This window comes from Papaver somniferum, chromosome 1 (assembly GCF_003573695.1).
Source record: "Papaver somniferum cultivar HN1 chromosome 1, ASM357369v1, whole genome shotgun sequence".
Lineage (NCBI taxonomy): Eukaryota > Viridiplantae > Streptophyta > Magnoliopsida > Ranunculales > Papaveraceae > Papaver > Papaver somniferum.
The window spans coordinates 3,312,309-3,325,779 of NC_039358.1; the positions used below are offsets into that span (position 1 = coordinate 3,312,309).

The following is a 13,471-nucleotide window of genomic DNA, read 5'->3' on the forward strand; positions in this document are numbered from 1 at the left end:
TTAATTCTTCGTGGAATGTCCGATCAGGACAAGTGATGACTCGTTGGAGACCTTATGGCGAGAAGATTGTTTTGGAGCAGTTATTCTGAACAATTAACATTTTTTTAATAGGTTTTTTTAGTGAAAATAATTAAAAATGCATTATAATATTCAATTAAATGCCCGACGTCCGGGTTTTCAACAAATTAGGAAATAATTCAAAAGAATTTTGTCCAAAAAGATAAAGTCCTAGTGAAAATAAATATATTTCACTACTCGTCACTTCCCTTCATTAGACAAATCGGCAAAAAAACATGGCAACAAAACAAAAAAGGAAATCAACACGAGTAGTACTAATCTCGCCCAAGCACGCTTAACTGCAGAGTTCTGATGGGTTCTGGTGCATTAGTGCTGGTATGATCGATTGCTGAAAGGATCTTACTAGTTTTACTTCTTAACACGTCTCCAATGTGTTGGCTCAATCCATCTAACGCCTATTAATTCTTCGTGGAAAGTCCGATGAGGACAAGTGATGACTCGTTGGAAACCTTACGGCGAGGAGATTGTTTTGGAGAAGTCATTCTGAACAATTAACATCTTTTTAATAGTTTTTTTAGTGAAAATGCATTATAATATTCAATTAAATTCCCGACGTCCAGGTTTTCAACTAATTAGGAAATAATTCAAAAGAATTTTGTCCAAAAAGATATAGTCCTAGTGAAAACAAATATATTTCACTACTCGTCACTGCCCTTCATTAAACAAATCGGCAAAAAAATGGAAAAAAACAAAAAAGGCAATCAACATGAGGACTTTCCAAGAGGTAACCCATCATAGTACCACTCTCTCCCAAGCACGCTTAACTGCAGAGTTCTAATGGGTTCTGGTGCATTAGTGCTGGTATGATCGATTGCTGAATGGATCTTACTAGTTTTACTACGTAACACGTCTCTAATGTGTTGGCTAAATCCGTCTAACGCCTATTAATTCTTCGTGGAAAGTCCGATCAGGACAAGTGATGACTCGTTGGAAACCTTACGGAGAGGAGATTGTTTTGGAGCAGTCATTATGAACAATTAACATCTTTTTAATAGTTTTTTTTAGTGAAAATACATTAAAAATGCATTATAATATTCAATTAAAAACCCGGCGTCCGGGTTTTCAACAAATTAGGAAATAATTCAAAAGAACTTTGTCCAAAAAGATAAAGTCCTAGTGAAAACAAATATATTTCACTACTCGTCACTGCCCTTCATTAGACAAATCGGCAAAAAAAAAGGCAAAAATACAAAAAAAGCAATCAACACGAGGACTTCCCAAGAGGTCACCCATCTTAGTACCACTCTCGCCCAAGCACGCTTAACTGCAGAATTCTGATATGTTCTGGTGCATTAGTGCGGTATGATCGATTGCTGAAAGGATCTTACTAGTTTTACTACTTAACACGTCTCCAATGTGTTGGCTCAATCCGTCTAACGCCTATTAATTCTTCGTGGAAAGTCCGATCAGGAAAAGTGATGACTCGTTGGAGACCGTACGGCGAGGAGATTGTTTTGGAGCAGTTATTCTGAATAGTTAACATTTTTTTAATAGTTTTTTTTAGTGAAAATACATTAAAAAGCATTATAATATTCAATTAAATGCCCGACGTCCGGGTTTTCAACAAATTAAGAAATAATTCAAAATAATTTTGTCCAAAAAGATAAATTCCTAGTGAAAACAAATATATTTCACTACTCGTCACTGCCCTTCATTAGACAAAACGACAAAAAAATGGCAAAAAAACAAAAAAGACAATCAATACAAGAACTTCCCAAGAGGTCACCCATCTTAGTATTATTCTCGTCCAAGCACGCTTAACTGCAGAGTTCTAATGGGTTCTGGTGCATTAGTGCTAGTATGATCGATTGCTGAAAGGATCTTACTAGTTTTACTTCTTAACACGTCTCCAATGTGTTGGCTCAATCCGTCTAACGCCTATTAATTCTTCGTGGAAAGTCCGATCAGGACAAGTGATGACTCGTTGGAAACCTTACGGAGAGGAGATTATTTTGGAGCAGTCATTCTGAACAATTAACATCTTCTTAAAAGTTTTTTCTGGTGAAAATATATTAAAAATGCATTATAATATTCAATTAAATGCCCGGCGTCCGGGTTTTCAACAAATTAGGAAATAATTCAAAAGAAGTTTGTCCAAAAAGATAAAGTCCTAATGAAAACAAATATATTTCACTACTCGTCACTGCCCTTCATTAGACAAATCGGCAAAAAAAAAAAAATGGCAAAAAAACAAAAAAGACAATCAACACGAGGACTCCCCAAGAGGTCACCCATCTTAGTACTACTCGCGCCCTAGCACGCTTAACTGCAGAGTTCTGATGGGTTCTGGTGCATTAGTGCTAGTATGATCGATTGCTCAAAGGATCATACTATTTTACTACTTAACACGTCTCCAATGTGTTGGCTCGATCCGTCCAACGCCTATTAATTCTTCGTGGAAAGTCCGATCAGGACAAGTGATGACTCGTTGGAAACCTTACGGCGAGGAGATTGTTTTGGAGCAGTCATTCTAAACAATTAACATATTTTTAATAGATTTTTTTAGTGAAAATACATTAAAAATGCATTATAATATTCAATTAAATGCCCGACGTCCGGCTTTTCAACAAATTAGGAAATAATGCAAAAGAATTTTGTCCAAAAAGATAAAGTCCTGGTGAAAACAAATATATTTCACTACTCGTCACAGCCCTTCATTAGACAAATCGGCAAGAAAAATGGCAAAAAAAAAAACAAAAAAGGCAATCAACACGAGGACTTCTCAAGAGGTTACCCATCTTAGTACTACTCTCTCCCAAGCACGCTTCATTGCAGAGTTCTGATGGGTTCTGGTGCATTAGTGCTGGTATGATCGATTGCTGAAAGGATCTTACTAGTTTTACTACTTAACACGTCTCCAATGTGTTGGCTCCATCCGTCTGACGCCTATTAATTCTTCGTGGAAAGTCCGATCAGGACAAGTGATGACTCGTTGGAAACCTTACGGCGAGTAGATCGTTTTGGAGCAGTCATTATGAACAATTAACATCTTTTTAATAGTTTTTTAGTGAAAATACATTAAAATGCATTATAATATTCAATTAAATGCCCTGCGTCCGGGTTTTCAACAAATTAGGAAATAATTCAAAAGAATTTTGTCCAAAAATATAAAGTCCTAGTGAAAATAAATATATTTCACTACTCGTCACTTCCCTTCATTAGACAAATCGGCAAAAATAAAATGGCAACAAAACAAAAAAGGAAATCAACACGAGTAGTACTACTCTCGCCCAAGCACGCTTAACTGCAGAGTTCTGATGGGTTCTGGTGCATTATTGCTGGTATGATCGATTGCTGAAAGGATCTTACTAGTTTTACTTATTAACACGTCTCCAATGTGTTGGCTCAATCCGTCTAACGCCTATTAATTCTTCGTGGAAAGTCCGATCAGGACAAGTGATGACTCGTTGGAAACCTTACGGCGAGGAGATTGTTTTGGAGAAGTCATTCTGAACAATTAACATCTTTTTAATAGTTTTTTTTTAGTGAAAATGCATTATAATATTCAATTATATGCCCGACGTCCAGGTTTTCAACTAATTAGGAAATAATTCAAAAGAATTTCTTCCAAAAATATATAGTCCTAGTGAAAACAAATATGATTCACTACTCGTCACTGCCCTTCATTAAACAAATCGGCAAAAAAAATGGCAAAAAACAAAAAAGGAAATCAACATGAGGACTTCCCAAGAGGTAACCCATCTTAGTACCACTCTCTCCCAAGCACGCTTAACTGCAGAGTTCTGATGGGTTCTGGTGCATTAGTGCTGGTATGATCGATTGCTGAAAGGATCTTACTAGTTTTACTACTTAACACGTCTCCAATGTGTTGGCTCAATCCGTCTAACGCCTATTAATTATTCGTGGAAAGTCCGATCAGAACAAGTGATGACTCGTTAGAAACCTTACGGCGAGGAGATCGTTTTGGAGCAGTCATTCTGAACATTTAACATCTTTTTAATAGTTTTTTTTAGTGAAAATACATTAAAATGCATTATAATATTCAATTAAATGCCCTGCGTTCGGATTTTCAAAAAATTAGGAAATAATTCAAAAGATTTTTTTCCAAAAGATAAAGTCCTAGTGAAATCAAATATATTTCACTACTCGTCTTTGCCCTTCATTAGACAAATCGGCAAAAAAAAAATGGCAAAAAAAAACAAAAAAGGCAAACAACACGAGGACTTCCCAAGAGGTCAGCCATCTTAGTACTACTCTCGCTCAAGCACGCTTTACTGCAGAGTTCTGATGGGTTCTGGTGCATTAGTGCTGGTATGGTCGATTGCTGAAAGGATCTTATTAGTTTTACTACTTAACACGTCTCCAATGTGTTGGCTCAATCCGTCTAACGCCTATTAATTCTTCGTGGAAATTCCGATCAGAACAAGTGATGACTCGTTAGAAACCTTACGGCGAGGAGATCGTTTTGGAGCAGTCATTCTGAACAATTAACATATTTTTAATAGTTTTTTAGAGAAAATACATTAAAAATGTATTATAATATTCAATTAAATGCCCGACGTCCGAGTTTTCAACAAATTAGGAAATAATTCAAAAGAATTTTGTCCAAAATGATAAATTCCTAGTGAAAAAAAAATATATTTCACTACTCGTCACTGCCCTTCATTAGACAAATCGGTAAAAAAAATTACAAAAAAAATAAAAGCCAATCAACACGAGGACTTCCCAAGATGTCATCCATCTTAGTACTACTCCCTCCCAAGCAGGCTTAACTGCAGAGTTCTGATGGGTTCTGGCGCATTAGTGCTGGTATGATCGATTGCTGAAAGGATCTTACTAGTATTACTACTTAACACGTCTCCAATGTGTTGGCTCTATCCGTCTAACGCCTATTAATTCTTCGTGCAAAGTCCGATCAGAACAAGTGATGACTCGTTAGAAACCTTACGGCGAGGAGATTGTTTTGGAGCAGTTATTCTGAACAATCAACATATTATTAATAGTTTTTTTTAGTAAAAATACATTAAAAATGCATTATAATACTCAATTAAATACCCGGCGTCCGGATTTTCAACAAATTAGGAAATAATTCAAATGAATTTTGTCCAAAAAGATAAAGTCCAGGTGAAAACAAATATATTTCACTACTCGTCACTGCCCTTCATTAGACAAATCGGCAAAAAGAAATGGCAAAAAAAACAAAAAAGAAAATCAACACGAGGACTTCTTAAGAGGTTACCCATCTTAGTATACTCTCGCCCAAGCACGCTTCACTGCAGAGTTCGGATGGGTTCTGGTGCATTAGTGCTGGTATGATCGATTGCTGAAAAGATCTAACTAGTTTTACTACTTAACACGTCTCCAATGTGTTGGCTCGATCCGTCTAACGCCTATTAATTCTTCGTGGAAAGTCCGATCAGGACAAGTGATGACTCGTTGGAAACCTTACGGCGAGGAAATCGTTTTGGAGCAGTCATTCTGAACAATTAACATCTTTTTAATAGTATTTTTTAGAGAAAATACATTAAAAATGCATTATAATATTCAATTAAATACCCGACGTCCGGGCTTTCAACAAATTAGGAAATAATTCAAAAGAATTTTGTCCAAAAAGATAAAGTCCTAGTGAAAAACAAATATATTTCACTACTCGTCACTGCCCTTCATTAGACAAATCGGTAAAAAAATGGCAAAAAAACAAAAAAGCCAATCAACACGAGGACTTCCCAAGAGGTCACCCATCTTAGTACTATTCTCGCCCAAGCACGCTTAACTGCAGATTTCTGATGGGTTCTGGTGCATTAGTGCTGGTATGATCGATTGCTGAAAGGATCTTACTAGTATTACTACTTAACACGTCTCCAATGTGTTGACTCGATCCGTCTAACGCCTATTAATTCTTCGTGCAAAGTCCGATCAGGACAAGTGATGACTCGTTGGAAACCTTACGACGAGGAGATTCTTTTGGAGCAGTTATTCTGAACAATCAACATATTTAATAGTTTGTTTTAGTGAAAATACATTAAAAATGCATTATAATATTCAATTAAATACCCGGCGTCCGGGTTTTCAACAAATTAGGAAATAATTCAAATGAATTTTGTCCAAAAAGATAAAGTCCTGGTGAAAACAAATATATTTCACTACTCGTCACTGCCCTTCATTTGACAAATCGGCAAAAAGAAATGGCAAAAAAAACAAAAAAGGGAATCAACACGAGGACTTCTTAAGAGGTTACCCATCTTAGTTCTACTCTCGCCCAAGCACGCTTCAGTGCAGAGTTCTGATGGGTTCTGGTGCATTAGTGCTGGTATGATCGATTGCTGAAAGGATCTTACTAGTTTTACTACTTAACACGTCTCCAATGTGTTGGCTCAATCCGTCTAACGCCTATTAATTCTTCGTGGAAAGTCCGATCAGAACAAGTGATGACTCGTTAGAAACCTTACGGCGAGGAGATCGTTTTGGAGCATTCATTCTGAACAATTAACATATTTTTAATAGTTTTTTAGAGAAAATACATTAAAAATGTATTATAATATTCAATTAAATTCCCGACGTCCGGGTTTTCAACAAATTAGGAAATAATTCAAAAGAATTTTGTCCAAAAAGATAAATTCCTAGTGAAAAACAAATATATTTCACTACTCGTCACTGCCCTTCATTAGACAAATCGGTAAAAAAAATTGCAAAAAACATAAAAGCCAATCAACACGAGGACTTCCCAAGATGTCACCCATCTTAGTACTACTCCCTCCCAAGCACGCTTGACTGCAGAGTTCTGATGGGTTCTGGTGCATTAGTGCTGGTATGATCGATTGCTGAAAGGATCTTACTAGTATTACTACTTAACACGTCTCCAATGTGTTGGCTCTATCCGTCTAACGCCTATTAATTCTTCGTGCAAAGTCCGATCAGGACAAGTGATGACTCGTTGGAAACCTTACGGCGAGGAGATTGTTTTGGAGCAGTTATTCTGAACAATCAACATATTTTTAATAGTTTGTTTTAGTAAAAATACATTAAAAATGCATTATAATACTCAATTAAATACCCGGCGTCCGGATTTTCAACAAATTAGGAAATAAATCAAATGAATTTTGTCCAAAAAGATAAAGTCCAGGTGAAAAACAAATATATTTCACTACTCGTCACTGCCCTTCATTAGACAAATCGGTAAAAAAAATGGCAAAAAAACAAAAAAGCCAATCAACACGAGGACTTCCCAAGAGGTCACCCATCTTAGTACTACTCTCGCCCAAGCACGCTTAACTGCAGATTTCTGATGGGTTCTGGTGCATTAGTGCTGGTATGATCGATTGCTGAAAGGATCTTACTAGTATTACTACTTAACACGTCTCCAATGTGTTGACTCGATCCGTCTAACGCCTATTAATTCTTCGTGCAAAGTCCGATCAGGACAAGTGATGACTCGTTGGAAACCTTACGACGAGGAGATTCTTTTGGAGCAGTTATTCTGAACAATCAACATATTTAATAGTTTGTTTTAGTGAAAATACATTAAAAATGCATTATAATATTCAATTAAATGCCCTGCGTTCGGGTTTTCAACAAATTAGGAAATAATTCAAATGAATTTTGTCCAAAAAGATAAAGTCCTGGTGAAAACAAATATATTTCACTACTCGTCACTGCCCTTCATTAGACAAATCGGCAAAAAGAAATGGCAAAAAAAACAAAAAAGGGAATCAACACGAGGACTTCTTAAGAGGTTACCCATCTTAGTTCTACTCTCGCCCAAGCACGCTTCAGTGCAGAGTTCTGATGGGTTCTGGTGCATTAGTGCTGGTATGATCGATTGCTGAAAGGATCTTACTAGTTTTACTACTTAACACGTCTCCAATGTGTTGGCTCGATCCGTCTAACGCCTATTAATTCTTCGTGGAAAGTCCGATCAGAACAAGTGATGACTCGTTAGAAACCTTACGGCGAGGAGATCGTTTTGGAGCATTCATTCTGAACAATTAACATATTTTTAATAGTTTTTTAGAGAAAATACATTAAAAATGTATTATAATATTCAATTAAATTCCCGACGTCCGGGTTTTCAACAAATTAGGAAATAATTCAAAAGAATTTTGTCCAAAAAGATAAATTCCTAGTGAAAAACAAATATATTTCACTACTCGTCACTGCCCTTCATTAGACAAATCGGTAAAAAAAATTGCAAAAAACATAAAAGCCAATCAACACGAGGACTTCCCAAGATGTCACCCATCTTAGTACTACTCCCTCCCAAGCACGCTTAACTGCAGAGTTCTGATGGGTTCTGGTGCATTAGTGCTGGTATGATCGATTGCTGAAAGGATCTTACTAGTATTACTACTTAACGCGTCTCCAATGTGTTGGCTCTATCCGTCTAACGCCTATTAATTCTTCGTGCAAAGTCCGATCAGGACAAGTGATGACTCGTTGGAAACCTTACGACGAGGAGATTCTTTTGGAGCAGTTATTCTGAACAATCAACATATTTAATAGTTTGTTTTAGTGAAAATACATTAAAAATGCATTATAATATTCAATTAAATACCCGGCGTCCGGGTTTTCAACAAATTAGGAAATAATTCAAATGAATTTTGTCCAAAAAGATAAAGTCCTGGTGAAAACAAATATATTTCACTACTCGTCACTGCCCTTCATTAGACAAATCGGCAAAAAGAAATGGCAAATAAAACAAAAAAAGGCAATCAACACAAGGACTTCTTAAGAGGTTACCCATCTTAGTTCTACTCTCGCCCAAGCACGCTTCAGTGCAGAGTTCTGATGGGTTCTGGTGCATTAGTGCTGGTATGATCGATTGCTGAAAGGATCTTACTAGTTTTACTACTTAACACGTCTCCAATGTGTTGGCTCGATCCGGCTAACTCCTATTAATTTTTCGTGGAAAGTCCGATCAGGACAAGTGATGACTCGTTGGAAATCTTACGACGAGTAGATCGTTTTGGAGCAGTCATTCTGAACAATTAACATCTTTTTAGTAGTTTTTTTTTAGTGAAAATACATTAAAATGCATTATAATATTCAATTAAATGCCCTGCGTTCGGGTTTTCAACAAATTAGGAAATAAATCAAAAGAAGTTTGTTCAAAAGATAAAGTCCTAGTGAAATCAAATATATTTCACTACTCGTCTTTGTCCTTCATTAGACAAATCGGCAAAAAAAAATGGCAAAAAAACAAAAAAGGCAAACAACACGAGGACTTCCCAAGAGGTCACCCATCTTAGTACTACTCTCGCCCAAGCACGCTTTACTGCAGAGTTCTGATGGGTTCTGGTGCATTAGTGCTGGTATGATCGATTGCTGAAAGGATCTAACTAGTTTTACTACTTAACACGTCTCCAATGTGTTGGCTCGATCCGTCTAACGCCTATTAATTCTTCGTGGAAAGTCCGATCAGGACAAGTGATGACTCGTTGGAAACCTTACGGCGAGGAGATCGTTTTGGAGCAGTCATTCTGAACAATTAACATCTTTTTAATAGTTTTTTTTTAGAGAAAATACATTAAAAATGCATTATAATATTCAATTAAATGCCCGACGTCCGGGCTTTCAACAAATTAGGAAATAATTCAAAAGAATTTTGTCCAAAAAGATAAAGTCCTAGTGAAAAACAAATATATTTCACTACTCGTCACTGCCCTTCATTAGACAAATCGGTAAAATAAATGGCAAAAAAACAAAAAAGCCAATCAACACGAGGACTTCCCAAGAGGTCACCCATCTTAGTACTACTCTCGCCCAAGCACGCTTAACTGCAGAGTTCTGATGGGTTCTGGTGCATTAGTGCTGGTATGATCGATTGCTGAAAGGATCTTACTAGTATTACTACTTAACACGTCTCCAATGTGTTGACTCGATCCGTCTAACGCCCATTAATTCTTCGTGCAAAGTCCGATTAGGACAAGTGATGACTCGTTGGAAACCTTACGACGAGGAGATTCTTTTGGAGCAGTTATTCTGAACAATCAACATATTTTTAATAGTTTGTTTTAGTGAAAATACATTAAAAATGCATTATAATATTCAATTAAATACCCGGCGTCCGGGTTTTCAACAAATTAGGAAATAATTCAAATGAATTTTGTCCAAAAAGATAAAGTCCTGGTGAAAACAAATATATTTCACAACTCATCACTGCCCTTCATTAGACAAATCGGTAAAATAAATGGCAAAAAAACAAAAAAGCCAATCAACACGAGGACTTCCCAAGAGGTCACCCATCTTAGTACTACTCTCGCCCAAGCACGCTTAACTGCAGAGTTCTGATGGGTTCTGGTGCATTAGTGCTGGTATGATCGATTGCTGAAAGGATCTTACTAGTATTACTACTTAACACGTCTCCAATGTGTTGACTCGATCCGTCTAACGCCCATTAATTCTTCGTGCAAAGTCCGATTAGGACAAGTGATGACTCGTTGGAAACCTTACGACGAGGAGATTCTTTTGGAGCAGTTATTCTGAACAATCAACATATTTTTAATAGTTTGTTTTAGTGAAAATACATTAAAAATGCATTATAATATTCAATTAAATACCCGGCGTCCGGGTTTTCAACAAATTAGGAAATAATTCAAATGAATTTTGTCCAAAAAGATAAAGTCCTGGTGAAAACAAATATATTTCACAACTCATCACTGCCCTTCATTAGACAAATCGGTAAAATAAATGGCAAAAAAACAAAAAAGCCAATCAACACGAGGACTTCCCAAGAGGTCACCCATCTTAGTACTACTCTCGCCCAAGCACGCTTAACTGCAGAGTTCTGATGGGTTCTGGTGCATTAGTGCTGGTATGATCGATTGCTGAAAGGATCTTACTAGTATTACTACTTAACACGTCTCCAATGTGTTGACTCGATCCGTCTAACGCCCATTAATTCTTCGTGCAAAGTCCGATTAGGACAAGTGATGACTCGTTGGAAACCTTACGACGAGGAGATTCTTTTGGAGCAGTTATTCTGAACAATCAACATATTTTTAATAGTTTGTTTTAGTGAAAATACATTAAAAATGCATTATAATATTCAATTAAATACCCGGCGTCCGGGTTTTCAACAAATTAGGAAATAATTCAAAAGAAGTTTGTCCAAAAAGATAAAGTCCTAATGAAAACAAATATATTTCACTACTCGTCATTGCCCTTCATTAGACAAATCGGCAAAAAAAATGGCAAAAAAACAAAAAAGACAATCAACACGAGGACTTCCCAAGAGGTCACCCATCTTAGTACTACTCTCGCCCAAGCACGCTTAACTGCAGAGTTCTGATGGGTTCTGGTGCATTAGTGCTGGTATGATCGATTGCTGAAAGGATCTTACTAGTTTTACTACTTAACACGTCTCCAATGTGTTGGCTCAATCCGTCTAACGCCTATTAATTCTTCGTGGAAAGTCCGATCAGAACAAGTGATGACTCGTTGGAAATCTTACAACGAGGAGATTGTTTTGGAGCAGTTATTCTGAACAATCAACATATTTTTAATAGTTTGTTTTAGTGAAAATACATTAAAAATGCATTATAATATTCAATTAAATACCCGGCGTCCGGGTTTTCAAAAAATTAGGAAATAATTCAAATGAATTTTGTCCAAAAAGATAAAGTCCTGGTGAAAACAAATATATTTCACTACTCATCACTGCCCTTCATTAGACAAATCGGCAAAAAAAAATGGCAAAAAAACAAAAAAGGCAATCAACACGAGGACTTCTCAAGAGGTTACCCATCTTAGTACTACTCTCGCCCAAGCACGCTTCACTGCAGAGTTCTGATGGGTTCTGGTGCATTAGTGCTGGTATGATCGATCGCTGAAAGGATCTTACTAGTTTTACTACTTAACACGTCTCCAATGTGTTGGCTCAATCCGTCTAACGCCTTTTAGTTCTTCGTGGAAAGTCCGTTCAGGACAAGTGATGACTCGTTGGAAACCTTACGGCGAGTAGATCGTTTTGGAGCAGTCATTCTGAACAATTAACATCTTTTTAATAGTTTTTTTTAGTGAAAATGCATTATAATATTCAATTAAATGCCCGGTGTCCGGTTTTTAACAAATTAGGAAATAATTCAAAAGAACTTTGTCCAAAAAGATAAATTCCTAGTGAAAACAAATATATTTCACTACTCGTCACTGCCCTTCATTAGACAAATCGGCAAAAACAAATGGCAAAAAAACAAAAAAGCCAATCAACACGAGGACTTCCCAAGAGGTCACCCATCTTAGTACTACTCTCGCCCAAACACGATTTACTGCAGAGTTTTGATCGGTTCTGGTGCATTAGTGCTGTTATGATCGATTGCTGAAAGGATCTTACTAGTTTTACTACTTAACACGTCTCCAATGTGTTGGCTCGATTCGTCTAACGCCTATTAATTCTTCGTGGAAAGTCCGATCAGGACAAGTGATGACTCTTTGGAAACCTTACGGCGAGGAGATCGTTTTGGAGCAGTCATTCTGAACAATTAACATCTTTTTAATAGTTTTTTCTAGAGAAATTACATTAAAAATGCATTATAATATTCAATTAAATGCCTGGCGTCCGGGTTTTCAACAAATTAGAAAATAATTCCAAAGAATTTTGTCCAAAAAGATAAAGTCCTAGTGAAAACAAATATATTTCACTACTCGTCACTTCCCTTCATTAGAAAAATCGGCAAAAAAAATGGCAAAAAAACAAAAAAGACAATCAACACGAGGACTTCCCAAGAGGTCACCCATCTTTGTACTACTCTCTCCCAAGCACGCTTAACTGCAGAGTTCTGATGGGTTTTGCTGCATTAGTGCTGGTATAATCGATTGTTGAAAGGATCTTACTAGTTTTACTACTTAACACGTCTCCAATGTGTTGGCTCAATCTGTCTAACGCCTATTAATTCTTCGTGGAAAGTCCGATCAGCACGAGTGATGACTCGTTGGAAACCTTACGACGAGGAGATTGTTTTAGAGCAGTCATTCTAAACAATTAACATCTTTTTAATAGTTTTTTTTAGTTAAAATACATTAAAAATGCATTATAATATTCAATTAAATGCCCGGCGTCCGGGTTTTCAACAAATTAGGAAATAATTCATAAGAAATATTCCAAAAAGATAAATTCCTAGTGAAAACAAATGTATTTCACTACTCTTCACTGCCCTTCATTAGACAAATCGGCAAATAAAAAATGGCAAAAAAACTAAAAAGGCAATCAACACGAGGACTTCCCAAGATGTCACCCATCTTAGTACCACTCTCTCCTAAGCACGCTTAACTGCAGAGTGCTGATGGGTTCTGGTGCATTAGTGCTGGTATGATCGATTGCTGAAAGGATCTTACTAGTTTTACTACTTAACACGTCTCCAATGTGTTGGCTCAATCCGTCTAACGCCTATTAATTCTTCGTGGAAAGTCCGATCAGGACAAGTGATGACTCGTTGGA

The 13,471-nt window shown here is 36.7% G+C and overlaps 17 non-coding genes and 9 pseudogenes across 17 annotated transcripts; all 26 read right to left on the minus strand.

Annotated features, from left to right (window-relative positions):
- Positions 1–312: 312 nt before the first annotated feature.
- LOC113345236 lies at positions 313–407 on the minus strand (annotated as a pseudogene).
- Positions 408–774: 367 nt separating this feature from the next.
- On the minus strand, positions 775–893 carry LOC113344282. Its single transcript, XR_003357730.1, has one exon. It is a non-coding gene; the product is annotated as a 5S ribosomal RNA (ribosomal RNA).
- Positions 894–1,274: 381 nt separating this feature from the next.
- On the minus strand, positions 1,275–1,392 carry LOC113344771 (annotated as a pseudogene).
- A 379-nt stretch (positions 1,393–1,771) lies between these two features.
- On the minus strand, positions 1,772–1,890 carry LOC113344136. Its single transcript, XR_003357670.1, has one exon. It is a non-coding gene; the product is annotated as a 5S ribosomal RNA (ribosomal RNA).
- A 386-nt stretch (positions 1,891–2,276) lies between these two features.
- Positions 2,277–2,395, minus strand: LOC113343840. The gene has a single exon (XR_003357439.1). It is a non-coding gene; the product is annotated as a 5S ribosomal RNA (ribosomal RNA).
- A 384-nt stretch (positions 2,396–2,779) lies between these two features.
- On the minus strand, positions 2,780–2,898 carry LOC113344249. The gene has a single exon (XR_003357716.1). It is a non-coding gene; the product is annotated as a 5S ribosomal RNA (ribosomal RNA).
- Positions 2,899–3,743: 845 nt separating this feature from the next.
- Positions 3,744–3,862, minus strand: LOC113344082. Its single transcript, XR_003357649.1, has one exon. It is a non-coding gene; the product is annotated as a 5S ribosomal RNA (ribosomal RNA).
- Positions 3,863–4,245: 383 nt separating this feature from the next.
- Positions 4,246–4,364, minus strand: LOC113343967. The gene has a single exon (XR_003357530.1). It is a non-coding gene; the product is annotated as a 5S ribosomal RNA (ribosomal RNA).
- A 379-nt stretch (positions 4,365–4,743) lies between these two features.
- LOC113345068 lies at positions 4,744–4,862 on the minus strand (annotated as a pseudogene).
- Positions 4,863–5,245: 383 nt separating this feature from the next.
- LOC113344576 lies at positions 5,246–5,363 on the minus strand. The gene has a single exon (XR_003357873.1). It is a non-coding gene; the product is annotated as a 5S ribosomal RNA (ribosomal RNA).
- Positions 5,364–5,744: 381 nt separating this feature from the next.
- On the minus strand, positions 5,745–5,863 carry LOC113343797. The gene has a single exon (XR_003357415.1). It is a non-coding gene; the product is annotated as a 5S ribosomal RNA (ribosomal RNA).
- A 381-nt stretch (positions 5,864–6,244) lies between these two features.
- On the minus strand, positions 6,245–6,363 carry LOC113345003 (annotated as a pseudogene).
- A 379-nt stretch (positions 6,364–6,742) lies between these two features.
- Positions 6,743–6,861, minus strand: LOC113344610. Its single transcript, XR_003357881.1, has one exon. It is a non-coding gene; the product is annotated as a 5S ribosomal RNA (ribosomal RNA).
- A 382-nt stretch (positions 6,862–7,243) lies between these two features.
- LOC113343674 lies at positions 7,244–7,362 on the minus strand. The gene has a single exon (XR_003357360.1). It is a non-coding gene; the product is annotated as a 5S ribosomal RNA (ribosomal RNA).
- A 381-nt stretch (positions 7,363–7,743) lies between these two features.
- Positions 7,744–7,862, minus strand: LOC113345008 (annotated as a pseudogene).
- Positions 7,863–8,241: 379 nt separating this feature from the next.
- On the minus strand, positions 8,242–8,360 carry LOC113344392. The gene has a single exon (XR_003357792.1). It is a non-coding gene; the product is annotated as a 5S ribosomal RNA (ribosomal RNA).
- A 382-nt stretch (positions 8,361–8,742) lies between these two features.
- Positions 8,743–8,861, minus strand: LOC113344777 (annotated as a pseudogene).
- A 381-nt stretch (positions 8,862–9,242) lies between these two features.
- Positions 9,243–9,361, minus strand: LOC113343018. The gene has a single exon (XR_003356983.1). It is a non-coding gene; the product is annotated as a 5S ribosomal RNA (ribosomal RNA).
- A 383-nt stretch (positions 9,362–9,744) lies between these two features.
- On the minus strand, positions 9,745–9,863 carry LOC113342958. Its single transcript, XR_003356933.1, has one exon. It is a non-coding gene; the product is annotated as a 5S ribosomal RNA (ribosomal RNA).
- A 381-nt stretch (positions 9,864–10,244) lies between these two features.
- On the minus strand, positions 10,245–10,363 carry LOC113342965. Its single transcript, XR_003356942.1, has one exon. It is a non-coding gene; the product is annotated as a 5S ribosomal RNA (ribosomal RNA).
- Positions 10,364–10,744: 381 nt separating this feature from the next.
- LOC113342980 lies at positions 10,745–10,863 on the minus strand. Its single transcript, XR_003356952.1, has one exon. It is a non-coding gene; the product is annotated as a 5S ribosomal RNA (ribosomal RNA).
- A 381-nt stretch (positions 10,864–11,244) lies between these two features.
- Positions 11,245–11,363, minus strand: LOC113342762. The gene has a single exon (XR_003356826.1). It is a non-coding gene; the product is annotated as a 5S ribosomal RNA (ribosomal RNA).
- A 382-nt stretch (positions 11,364–11,745) lies between these two features.
- LOC113343462 lies at positions 11,746–11,864 on the minus strand. The gene has a single exon (XR_003357268.1). It is a non-coding gene; the product is annotated as a 5S ribosomal RNA (ribosomal RNA).
- Positions 11,865–12,234: 370 nt separating this feature from the next.
- LOC113345084 lies at positions 12,235–12,353 on the minus strand (annotated as a pseudogene).
- A 381-nt stretch (positions 12,354–12,734) lies between these two features.
- On the minus strand, positions 12,735–12,853 carry LOC113344820 (annotated as a pseudogene).
- Positions 12,854–13,235: 382 nt separating this feature from the next.
- LOC113344785 lies at positions 13,236–13,354 on the minus strand (annotated as a pseudogene).
- Positions 13,355–13,471: the final 117 nt, after the last annotated feature.